This window comes from Labeo rohita, chromosome 1, assembly GCF_022985175.1.
Source record: "Labeo rohita strain BAU-BD-2019 chromosome 1, IGBB_LRoh.1.0, whole genome shotgun sequence".
Lineage (NCBI taxonomy): Eukaryota > Metazoa > Chordata > Actinopteri > Cypriniformes > Cyprinidae > Labeo > Labeo rohita.
The window spans coordinates 29,726,784-29,740,652 of NC_066869.1; the positions used below are offsets into that span (position 1 = coordinate 29,726,784).

Consider the following 13,869-nt stretch of genomic DNA (forward strand, 5'->3'; position numbering starts at 1 on the left):
ATCTCATTTTCTCCTCCAATTTCCGAATCGATGTTTTACCTTCACATCGATGTTTTACCTTTTTTTGTAAAGGGTGTTTGACCCTCCTTGCTCATTCACTTTGTAAACACTGGGTCGATACTTCTGCAGCAATGTAGGACAATTTTGAAGTTGGAGGAGAAAATGGGATGGGAGTTTTTTCGACATTCCCTAACTGTATTGAACCGGAATGCACAGAGTTCACACAGAGCTAGACAAGACGAGCACTTGAGGTTAAAAAGTATATAAATTGTCAATTTTAGCAAATAGCCGATCGTTACGCTAGATAACACCCTTCTTCCATGTGTGGGATCGTTTAGAGCCTTTTGAAGCTGCATTTAAACTGCATTTCGGAAGTTCAAACACACGGGCACCATTGAAGTCCACTATATGGAGAAAAATCCTGAAATGTTTGCCTCAAAAAACATCATTTCTTTATGACTGAAGAAAGATATGTACATTTAGGATGACAAGGGTGTGAGTAAAAATATAATTAAATTAAATATAATTTTTTGTTCTGGAAGTGAACTTCTCTTATAAATTTGTGTAGCTTACTAAATAAGCAAACGGTATTGTTTACTGCTACTATTTATGTATTTATGTATTTATTTAAATAAATTATTTATTTTGCAAATAGCACGAAACACCAATAGTATTCATCAGAGAATATTAAGAAAAAATATCATTGTTTCCAAAATAAATATGAAGCAGCACAATTGTTTTCAACATTGATAATAAAAAGAAATGTTTATATATATTGCAATTATAACATTGTAATTCTCTGATTAGCTGAACTCTTTCTTTAGGATTCATTGGCATTGTAGTGCTTTATCTGGAATTTAGTTTTTTTCTTCATTTTCATTAAATTAAAACAAAACAAAACTTATGAGTTAGGACTTAACAGAAGTATATTCGCTTGGTAAGTCTGATGTCACATCACCGCTTCCATGTCCAAACGCTCTATCAGATGCCACAAGAAAACAAAAAACGGTGCTATTTATACACTAACAATGTAATATAGTGCAACCAAAAAAATTATAATCCTACTCATTAACTTAATACGGAAATCCCAGACAGCCAGACAATGAAAATATAAATATAAATAAATATAAAAATTATTTGTGTTTGGGATGATGTCAGCAGGGAGACTGTAGTATACACCATGAATTTGAAAACGTTTAGCTTAAATGTTTAATATGAATAAACAGTGCTCATTAACGGCTGCTGAGATGGTATTCTCAAATGAATTGAGTTGAGGCTTGGACCCAGAAACAGCATTCGTTGGTGTGCATTACGTCATCACCTAACAAGCCCATACCATCTATTAATAGTCAGCCTGTCTTGAAAGCTGTATTTCTCTATTGAGAAAATTAATGGATTTTTTTTACTTGCAGTACTCCATTGCTCTCTGTTCTAAATGGTACTTTCATTACTTGCTCACTCTCATTTGGAATGTAACTTCAAGTGAATTACTTCACAAAGAGCTCTTTCATAAGGCTATTACAGTTTACAGACAATCATCCCTTCAAGGAAGTATTTAGTTTGTTTGCCACTTATATGATTTTACCCTGGATTTTGAAATGCTCAATTGTTCGCAAGCACCCAGAAGACTATCAGAAGAATTAGAGTTAAAAAGAGCCAATATTTGATGCGAAAGTGTATTTTTTACAACAGTCAGTTAAAAGTAATTTTGCTGCTACATTAGCATTCCCATTTAAAATGAAGGTTTAGCAATATACAGATTTGTGTAGTGTGTTCTGAAAGCACACATATGACAGTAATGGCCTTCAAATGCTCTGCCCGTCATAGGGAGTAGGGTGCACTTTGATTGAAATTCACCCTGTTTGCAGTTCAGACATTTCTAAGAAAGATTTAACGATTGCAGTATGTAATTTGGAAGTGAACAGACAAAATATTTAGGACTTTTTATGAAATGTAATACATTGTCACACTGGTGGAAGGATATGCTGAGTTTGATCTCTGGAGGAAAGACAAGACAATAAGAGAGAGTCTAATCAGGCCAGCTTAAGGAGTGATCGCTATAAAAGAAAACACACACTGCTGCTCCCTCACGATCTGGATACAATTGAGGCAATAAATAACACACGCACACACATTGTATCTGTCTTTTGTCTCTCAGAGGAAATGTGCTCCTAATTAAATGATAAAATTGTGTTTCAATTAAGCATCAGCTGAACAGTCAGAGTTGCATTGCTGTAACAAAACCACTTTCAGGGAAGATGGGGGTTTGTGAATGCTGCAGCAAAAACTAGAGCAGCACTAATAAAAAAAAAAAAAAAAAAAAAAAAAAAACGAAACAGTTAACTAACACTTTTCCTGAGGTAATAGAGAACAGCAGAGATAAAATACAGAAATGTGAGGTTAATTGTGGGTTAGTTCACTCGGAAATGAAGTCTGTCATCATTTACTCAACCTCATGTCATTCCAAACCCCTTAGACTTTTGTTTGTCTTTGGTACACAACTGAAGTTATTTTTAATATTCTATATTTTAAGATATTTTAATGTGTGTCCATGCATTGAAAGTTCTTGTAATCAACATTTTCGAGCTTCAAAAAGTACATAAAGGCATTGTAAAAGTAATCCATAAGAATTGAGCCATTTAAATAACATTTTCTGAAGAGACATGATCACTTTATGATAAACAGATTTGAGCTTTTATTCACATACATTGTCAACACTGCGAATTCGAGTGACTCTCTTGATCACAGTGCAGAATTTTTTTAGCCCCAAGTGAAAATTTTTGATGATAGATTCAAGACTTTTCAATGTTTTATTAACAATTTTATTTTTTATTTAGTTATGCAGCCAAAAACTATGGAAGCCTGTTTTTGCTACTGAATAAAAAGTTGGAAAAAAAGGTATTTGCAACTTTTTATCTCACATTCCTAAATTTTTTCTGCAATTGCGAGTTTACATCTCGTAGGTCTGACTTTTTCTCAGAATTGTGTGATACGAACTCGCAATTCTGACTTTTTTCTCAGAATTATGAGATATAAACACAGTTGCGAGTTATAAAGTCAGAGTTGTGAGATATAAACTGGCAATTGTGAGGTATAAAATTGCAAAATATAAACTCGTAATTCTGAGAAATAAACTCGCAATTCTGAGAACATATTAGTCCTTTTTCCCCCTCAAAATTGAACTTTATTACTCAGAATTGTGAGTCTGTATCTCACAATTCTAAGAAAAAGTCAGAGATTTAAACTTGCATTTGTGAGAAAAAAAGTAAGAATTGCGAGATATAAACTCGCTACTGCGAGAAAAAAATCTGAACTATGAGATATATACTGGCAGTTGTGAGGTATAAAGTGAGCAACTGTGAGGTATAAAATTGCGAGACATAAACTTGTAATTCTGAGAAATAAACTTGCAATTCTAAGAACATATCAGTCCTTTTTTCCCCCCTTAAAAAAAGTAAGAATTGCGAGATATAAACTCGCTATTGCGAGAAAAAAGTCAGAACTGTGAAATATAAACTTGCAGTTGCAAGAAACAAAGTCAGAAGTGTGAGATATAAACTGGCAATTGTGAGGTATAAAGTGAGCAATTGTGAGGTATAAAATTGCGAGACATAAACTTGTAATTCTTAGAAATAAACTTGCAATTCTAAGAACGTATCAGTCCTTTTTCCTCCCTCAAAATTGGACTTTATTACTCAGAATTGTCTATATCTCACAATTCTAAGAAAAAGTCAGAATTGTGAGATTTAAACTTGCATTTGCGAGTAAAAAAGTAAGAATTGTGAGATATAAACTCGCTATTGCAGGAAGCAAAGTCTGAATTGTGAGATATAAACTCACATTTGCGAGAAAAAAAAGTCTGAATTGTGAGATATAAACTCCCATTTGTGAGAAAAAAATTAAATTGCGAGAAATAAACACAACTCTGCATTTATAACTTGCAATTGGGAGTTTATATCACGCAGTTCTGAGGAAAAAAAGTCTGAATTGTGAGATAAAAAGTTGAGACATGAGAGATACCAGTAACTAGAGAACTACTACACAGCATCAGAATACAGCAGTCAGTCACAAGCCAGAGTGCAAAATGTTTTCCTTCAAATACAGTTAAGTTATAAACCAGTAAAAAAGGAAAAACCTTCATGTTACAAGTCCAACTCTCTAACCATTAGGCTACGACTGCCCCCTAACCAGAGTAATAAATACATTTTATAGAAAAGCCGACTTCAAATTTACTTTACTCACACCTGAATTTATATTTATAATATTTGGTTAAGCTGTACTAGGTAAAAGGAATCACACTGGAAAACTAATTTTCACATCATACAGGGTTACTGCATGGCAGGTCTACACACACACACACGCACTTGACGTGTTTATTTCACATATTCCTGTGGGGTACTGGCAACTTATGAGCATTGCAGTTGCTGTCTTCCATCAGAACCTTCATCAGTTTTGTGGTTTGGGTCCCTGCTTTACACTCAAGAATTCCAAGCCACTGTCGGATAATGGATGAATTTGTGTCTCTGTGGAGCTTGTGTATCAAATAACGTCATGTTAACTATAATGAGACTTTCCAGCATTATAGTGTCACTATTTTTGACACAAATTGCTGTCACTGTTATAGGCATTATTTACAGCTACTGCAAGATTAGAAAAGGGCCTCATCTTTGGCTACTCATTCATACACATTCAGAACATTCATACAATGAAACTGCTTATGTAAGCTGTGTAGAAGCAGGATAATTTGAAAGTCACACACTTGCTTTTTACACTTGGGTCGAATGCTTTGTTCAAACCAGAGTCTGGCCAAAATGGATTCTGTTCATAGTGTGTTTTTGGGTCAGAACCTCAGAACAGATAACCCCCCACCAGGCAGATCCCCATGGCCAGCTATGATTGTGGCATTCCAGGACCAGCTGAAGCCTTTGCCCAGTTTTATCAAGAAGGACGGTCATTGTGCTTAAACCCACTATAAGCCGATTGTCTGCTACTGGCTAAATGGCAGCTCTAGCTTCATGTTCTCCTACCTTCTGAACAGATTACAACTCTTTCCCACCAAATGCCAGTGTGATGTGTCCCAATCTAAATCACACTTTGATTACGAGAACTACGATTATGAGAATAAAGTCATAATTATGAGAATAAAATCGAAATGTTATGACTATAAAGTCAAAATACTACGAGAATAAAGTCGAAATACTACGAGAATAAAGTCAAAATATTACAAGAATAAAGTTTAAATATTTAGAGAATAAAGTTGAAATGACAAGAATAAAGTCGAAATGTTTCGAGAATAAAGTCAAAATATTTTGAGAATAAAGTCAAAATTACAAGAATTAATTCAAAGCAATTACGATATTAAAGTTATAATCTTTTGAGATTACAGTCTTAAAAATAAAGGTGCTTCACGACGCCATAGAAGAACCTTTTCTGTCTAAATGGTTTCATAAAGAACCTTTAACATTTGTACAACCTTTCTGTTTCACAAAAGGTTCTTTGTGGCGAAAGAAGGTTTTTCAGATTATAAAAATGTAAGAAAGAGATGGTTCTTTAACGAATCTTTGACTGAATAGTTCTTTGTGGAACAAAAATGGTTCTTCTATGGCATTGCTGTGAAGAACCTTTTAAAACACCTTTATTTTTAAGAGTGTATAAATAGCCTATTGCCTATCCAAATAATGAATAGAAGACGTTAATAATTATGTCCAATCATTTACTGTATTATACCATGAATAAAACATCTTATGAATAGTCACTTAATGTTATATACCTCAGACAATAGACAACAATGTAATTTATGTTAACGAATTGGAGTCCACTTCAACCACTGGAATGTTTTATTGTACATACATTGTTTGTATTTCGCCATGAAACAGATTTCGAAAGCTGAGACTTTGTTTTATATTAATAGTACCAAAAGCACAAAGCTTATTCTATTATTGGGGGGCTGGCGCACTACAAATAACGAATGCAACTGAAGACATTATTTCCAAGCATACTGTCCCTGCGAGTATGACACATGGTATGATTTCTACTATTATCCCACATATGTTTGTAGCATTAAAAAGGGTTCAGTAAGAGACCTATGGTACCCCCCAAAGGAATGTCGATTGGGTGTGTGAGCTGATGTTAAGATAAAAAGTTGTTTCTGTTCAGTCTGTTAATAGGCTAAATATCATATCAGTTCTTGATATTAAGCTGTTTTCACGAGTCCTTAAAATGTCCTTATCCCAGTAAAATTATGATGACTTTTTTTCTCATAATATTGTGACTTTATTCTTGCAATTTTAACATTATTTTCAAAATATTTTGACTTTAATCTCGTAATCTTATATATATATATATATATATACACATATATATATATACACATACATGTACATTTTTTTTTACGAGGCACTAATGCGTCATCATAATTAATCCCCCAGGGGCGTGTAGAGCACTTTTTTATGGTAAATGGATGTACTTTATTGGACTTCTATTGGACTATTGAATATTACCAGCCCTTCACTATTATTACAAAGTGCGGAAGAGCCAGGACATTTTTTAAAATGTCTCAAATTGTATTAGTCTGAAAGAAGAAAGTCAGCTTGAGGGTGAGTAAATCATGGGGTAATTTTATTTTTTGGGTGAACTATCCCTTTAACTTTCAGCAATTAAATGATATGACAGCACTGTCCAACACCACTGGATGAGAAAAAAAACAGAACTGAATTAAGCTAGATGACGGCTTTTGTAGACTTGCTTATAAACGAATTAGCCTAGTTTGAGTAAAGGCGGTCACATTTACCATTGTTTAGGCAATTTTTGCGAACAAAATCCAGTAATTTTAATAGTAATCAACGCAACATGTAATTTTGAATAAGAGTGAAATATCCTCATGCAGATTTTGCATCAGGTTTAGTGAGTCTGTCAAGCTTGGTTCAGTCATCTATTGACATTAGAATATGGACCTTTTTTGCTTGCAGTATGAGTTTCTGCTGCTGTATGAGTGTAACCATCTGAATAGATGCACAGGTATTGGACAGAGCACTTGCACTGCAGTTTGATGTACGAGGTTTAGACAGCTCATAGATCGGACATAAAGTCAAATGGAAATTACAGCAAAAGCATCAACAACTGCAGCCATCCACAGATGACAGCTGGAATGTAAAATATCTCCTGCCAAGCGCCTGCAGTATAAATGGGCATCACAAAGCTGTAGAACCTGAAGTGGAATGGCTGTTTCGCCTCTCTAGTGGCTCAGAGGGAATAATGAGGTCTTTTTCAGAGCAGCGCTATCTTGGGTAATCGTTACTGCAAGAGAAAAGAGAGAAGGTGAACAGTACAGGGCTGAACAATAGTGATGTCGGGATTGTTTTAGTGGCTCATCCATTTGTGCGTGCGTGTGCTGTAGATCAATGGCAGAGCTCCTCAAGAGTTTCTCACCGTGATGTATCGCTCTGTCTCAATAAGCAGCCAGATTGGGAAGGAGACAGAACAAGAGTCCATTCTGTCTGATTAAGTGGAGATAATGCCTAAAGGCAATCGTTTCATTGAAAACACTATCACTGGGAATAGCATTAGCCTTTTATTATTTCCACTCCAGACAGGAAGGGGGCACCACGTCTTCTAAGAGTATTTCAAACAATGAATCACATTTCTTCCATTAGCGATGTTTTTATCCAAAGTGTGTGTTTATACAGTGTTTTAGATAATTGCTGATGGTTTCAGTTACCAATAAAAATGTACTATTGTCTCCGTTTAAGTTTTTTATCATGTTTAAAATCTATTCCACAGAATTCTGCATATTTCTGTCAAATATCAATGTAGAAATTACGCTGCAAGCCACGATTACTGGGGTTCAAGTGCCTTAAGTCATTTAAGCGCATATGAAAAAGGCTGTGCTCAAGATATTATTTATCAGAACTGTAACAACCTAAATCAATGAATGAAAAAATCATTTTAGGCAAATCCAGGTCATTTAGCATAGATTTTTTGTTTGTTTGTTTGTTTATGAGCTGTGGTCCGATCTCTCTAAAACTTTGCATGCTTGTTAAGAATCACCTGTCGCATGTGCTCAGCAGGTTTAGTGAAGCTTTGAGTTTTCCTTTAGGCTTTATAGGCTTTTGGGAATATTTGGACAGGCCCCTTTTCTAAATGATCCCATTATAGCTTCCCAAAGGGTAAATTTCAACATTTGTTTTGTTAATTATTGACCTAGAGAGTCCAGAGAATTGTACTGCAATACTTTTTTCCCCAGATTGAGTGAAAAACCTAAAATTAGTTTACGAAAGTAGGTTTTTTACATTTTCTCAATCATTTAACAACAGTTTGATTAACAACAGTGGTTCTAGAGGCAAAGTTGTTCGGAATGAGGAGGTCTGTCGTATAATAGAAATGTGCGTATGTGTAAAAAACTGTGCAATATACAATCGTTTACACCCTTACACCCCCAGTATCTGATTCTTTCAAATTTCTCGCAGACTTTTAGGGCCATGAGTCAAACAGGCCCATTGAGTTTTGTTCCGATCAAACTCTGTTAACCTTGTCTAATAGGTTCTCAAACTTCATCGGCCTATGGCGGCCAGTTTTTTTTGTTTTTTTGATATACGCAAATGTCCTCATAGCCACTTGTGGCACTTTGGACCAAGACAGTAAGTACCAATTTGATGTCGACAGGACAAACAGGTGCATAGTTATGGCTGTTTATGTGTTTTTTCCCATTAAGTGGCCAAGCACCGCAATGTTTTTTCACGTAACCTCAAATTCAGCTTATACATACTTCTTGTGAGTTTGGCGAAGATATCTCATTCAGTTCAAAAGTTATAGCCATTTTAGTAAAGGCAGCCCTGCCCCTTTCAAACATTTTGGCGGCCCTTGACGGAGAGTCAAAAGTTATAGATAATTATTGATATTCAATCTCCAGAGAATCTTCCTGCACTGGTTTGGTTCCTTAGTACTAGTTAGCAAAATTAGTTTTTTCAAAAGATGCAAAATACCACAACGTTTCGTCCAACATGAGCCAAGGATTCCAATGACATAAGACATTTTAGCCTGCAACGAACGGTTTAGGAGTTATGATGAGGATGATTTTGTACTTTTGATCGCTGGCTCACCCCATCATGCAGATAGGGGCGAGCCTTGGTTACGTTGTAGATGGTTTGAGTACTACCATCCCTCCAAGTTTCTACGATTTACGATTTGCTCTGCCCAATCAGTTTTACACGGAGATTGCTGATTCTTGGCTACTCAAACTATTACAAAAGGGTTTCCGTGAATTTGCTAAAAGTGCAAGTAAAGTCCACATATTGTGTCACACAATAAAACATAAATGATACATCTTAAAGGGATAGTTCACCCAAAAATTAAAATTACCCCATGATTTACTCACCCTCAAGGCATCCTAGGTGTATATGACTTTCTTCATTCAGACGAATATAATCAGAGTTGTATAAAAAATAATACCTCTTCACTGCCATTATAAAAGAATGACATTATGGAAGAGCCAGGACATTTTTAAGTATAACTCTGATTGGAAGTCATATACAACTAGGATAGTTGTAGGTACACCGTTGTACCTAAAGGGTCCATATTGATACCTTAAAGGAGAAGTTCACTTCCAGAAGAAAAATTTGCAGATAATTTACTCACCCCCTTGTCATCCAAGATGTTCATGTCTTTCTTTCTTTAGTTGATAAGAAATTGTTTCTTGAGGAAAACATTTCAGGAATGTTCTTCATATAGTGGACTTCAGTGGTGCCCCAAAGTTCAAACTTCCAAAATGCAGTTTAAATGCAACTTCAAATGGCTCTAAATGATCCCAGCCAAGTAAAAAGGGTCTTATCTAGCGATACAATCAATCATTTTCTAAACAAATTGACAATTTATATACTTTTTAACCTCAAATGCTCATCTTGTCTCGTCTCTATGATGCGCATGTGTAATCTGTGTAATCCGGGTCAATACATTTAGGGTATGTCGAAAAACTCCCGTCTCGTTTTCTTCTTCAGCGTCAACATCGCTGCTTTACCCTTTTTTTAAAAAAAATCTTCTTTACACGTTCACTTTGTAAACACTTCTGCAGCGATGTAGGACAATTTTGAAGTTGGGGAAGAAAACAAGATTTTTCAGAGTTCACGCAGACTTAGACAAGACGAGCATTTGAGGTTAAAAAGTATATAAATCGGTCATTTGTTTCGAAAATGACTGATCGTTTTGCTAAATAATACCCTTCTTCCTCGGCTGGGATCGTTTGGAGCCATTTGACGCTGCATTTAAACTGCATTTATGAAAGTTCAAACTTGGGGGCACCACTGAAGTCCATTATATGGAGATAATTCCTGAATTTTTGCCTCAAGAAACATAATTTCTTATCGACTGAAGAAAGAAAGACATGAACATCTTGGATGACAAGGGGGTGAGTAAATTATCTGTAAATTTTTGTTCTGGAAGTGAACAAAAGATACATATTAGTACATATTAGTACCTACAAGGTACAAAAGTGTACCTTTTAAAAAGGTTTTGTACCTTTATTTCTGAGAGTGAATAATAAGAATAATGATAATAATAATAAAAAAATATAATAAAAAAATCTTTCAAAGGAGTTTCATTACTAATTTGCAATATATTCTTATCACTAATACCCAAGGTATTGTAGTTCAATTTAATATTACTTAGGTGTTGAGGTCATGTTTATATAGCTTTTGGTTTAATATTGAAATTTTGTGCCTAATTATAGTAATTGGTTTAAAATCATCTGCCATAACATAGATTTATTTGAAGGAAAACCCTACGGGGACAAAAAAAAGCAAGGATAACGAGGGAAAGATTGAGAGTGAAGCTAAGAGAAGAGACAGGTGGCAAAATGGCTTTTCACAGTTAAGTCCTGTTCCCATCCACTGTGGGACTGGTTGGGAGCCAAAAAAAACCCCACACTACAGCAGAATAAACTGCTGATAAAAATTCAAGCTTTGCCCTGAGAATTTCCTTCAGCTATCCTCTCAGCTCAAGGAAAATGTGTGTTTGTCAGTGTGTGTGTGTTAAATCAATACACGTCTCACATTCTCTCCTTGTAATGAGAGGATGTGCAGTCCAACTGGGGGAGAGTGACAGAGAGAAAGAGAGAGTCTGGAAAAACAGGTTGCAGCAGCAGTAGGCATCTTCATGTTACTGGAACGTTAATAAACTCCTCCACAACCTAATTTCAACTCGTACGCATTTGCTGCATATAAATGCCACTGTGGATACATTAATTTTGTTCGGTCTACTGAAACTTCAGTTATCTGTTCCAATAAAGCTAATAATAGTAACCACTACAGCATCAACTCCAAAATTAGTGCTTTTCCCCACATTTAACCAAACAGATGTGAATGATGACATATAAATGCTGAAACAAATTCGGTGCATTTCAAGTGCATATGGTTTTCTCAGCACCAGGGCTTTGGCTTGGGCTCTTGAAGAAAAGTCGATTGAAAACTGTGGGTTATTATTACCTTCTCACACGCTGCTTGTTTTAGTGGTCTGCAGTGTACAGTGATAACGTCTGTTAGTGGTCTGTCTCATTGATTCTGGAGCAGCTAGAGTGAGAGCAGAACCTCAGGGCTCAAGGGAGGGCACTAGCCTTTCACAGCCATCCGAGATCGCTTTCAACTCCACTAGAAACAAGCCTTCGTAATCTAACATTCGCAGAGAAGTGCTCTGTAAAAAAAAGGGAGCTTCACTGTCATCAGAGCTCAGAGAGTGAAAATCGAAATAGGCAAAAGATAGTAGCAGTCTGGCTTGTGTGTAAAAAGAAGTGTAGAGTTCTTGTAGATATTCAGGGGGGAACCCAGTGTCACATAAAATATTAATGCAAATCACCGCTGTCTTTTTATTTGAACCTCTGAAGAAACAAATACAATGGTGTGAGTTAAACTGAGCCGGAGGTGTAAAAGTAGAAAGAAATCACATTGATGACACCTCAACACTTTCCAAAACACCTGTTCTTCACTGTGCACTGAGATTTTAAATGTTGCGATTAAAATGCTGAAGTAAAAGGTTTTCTGTAAGTGTAGGGAAAATGTCTGTATTAACCTTGTAGCGGCAAGACACACCCTGTTTACTAATAGCAGAATTGCACTGGAGACAAAAGGTTATGAAATGCCAAAAGTAATTAAATACAGAAAAGTGGTGCACTGTTTGCTGAAGTAGTCATTTTGAATAAGCATGTAGTTAAATGTTACTTAAATGTTAATTCACTTGACTTGTAAAATGTCATGATGACCTGTGAAATTTGCACTTTGGAGAGCTAAATTAATTGGGAGGAGTAAAAAGTATAATTATGTAGCTTGGGAAATGTAATCGAGTAAAAGTACAAGTATTCAGTGTTTTTTGAAATAGAGTAGAACTCTGTGTATAAAGCTTTATGCGTAAAGCTCATGTGTATTAGTATGAGAGTAACTAGCTAGTTATTACATGGCTCTTTGACACGATACACATGATTCTGATTCTGGTTAATTAACCCTGGTTTTACATCTGACATATGAAACCAGCCTTCCTTTTATGTCTCATGTATCAGACAATCGACTCTTAAAGGATTAGTTCACTTCCAGAATAAACATTTCCTGATAATTTACTCACCACCATGTCATCCAAGATGTCTTTCTTTCTTCAGCTGAAAAAAAATTAAGGTTTTTGAGGAAAACATTCCAAGATTTTTCTCCATATAGTGGACTTCAGTGGGAGCCAATGAGTTGAAGGTCCAAATTTTCAATCCAGCTTCAAAGGGCTCTACATGATCCCAGCTAAGGAATAAGGGTCTTATCTAGCAAACGATCGGTCATTTTCTAAAAAAATAAATATATATATACTTTTTAAACACAAATGCTCATCTTTTGCTAGCTTGACTTCACACATTACGTAGCCACATTGGAAAGGTCACGTGTGACATAGACAGAAGTACAGACAAAGCGAACATGCAAATTGTCAAATGGTCTTTTTTAAAAAAAAAAATAAAACAACAATGTTGGATGATTTTGAAGTTGGAGGAAAAAATGAGATGGGACTTTTTTTTTTTACCCTACACTATCTTTTTGAACCGAAGTACACAGACGTATAACTAACTGTGCGTGAACTTTCCAACATGATTACATAATGCGTGAAGTCACTGATGTGTATCACAGAGCTAGTGCAAGATGAGGTGGTTAAAAAGTATTTTTTTTAACTTTTTAAAAAATATATACTTTTTTTTTTTTTTTTTTTTTTTTAAAGAAAATGATCGATTGTTTTTCTAGATAAGAATGTTATTCCTTGGCTGGGATTGTGTGGAGCCTAGGGATGCAACAATACAGTTAGTCCGTGGTTCAATATGTACCTCGGTTTTTAACCACGTTTTTCGGTTAGGTTCTGATGTCTTGCCACTTCAGTGTTTTGTTTTGTTTTTTTGCAACAAATTAACAAAATACTCCCTTAAACCTCTGTACACTGGAAAAAACATGGTTTGGTATATGTCTTATTGTATTATTTTTTTCGATTTTTACGCAAAATAGAATGGGTTTCATTCATACTGGACGCCAGAGGGTGCCCTCGTGCAGAAAATCCATATATGTATCAAAGAAGTATCACTAATGACGTTCCATTCCAGCTTCTCTAATATGGATAAAGGCATGGCTATTGCTGTAGCTAAATAAAAACAAGACACAAGGTTAAACGTTTTGAATAATGAAATGTAAGGACAATAAACACTCGTCTGCAGTAATATATGATTTATCTGTGTTCTTCAAGCCATCTCGTGTATTTTCATAAGCCATTGCTAATCGACAAACATAGAATACGAGTATAGAATTTATTGTCTGCCTCATTCTGTGATAAGAATCCACATCAGATCACATTAAGAAAGTTATTTCAAAC

General features: G+C 35.4%; 1 protein-coding gene across 1 annotated transcript in view; it reads left to right on the forward strand.

Annotated features, from left to right (window-relative positions):
- The window catches only part of marchf4a (membrane-associated ring finger (C3HC4) 4a), a 60,142-nt gene that overhangs the window by 43,370 nt on the left and 2,903 nt on the right, over positions 1–13,869 (forward strand). The window lies entirely within an intron of this gene.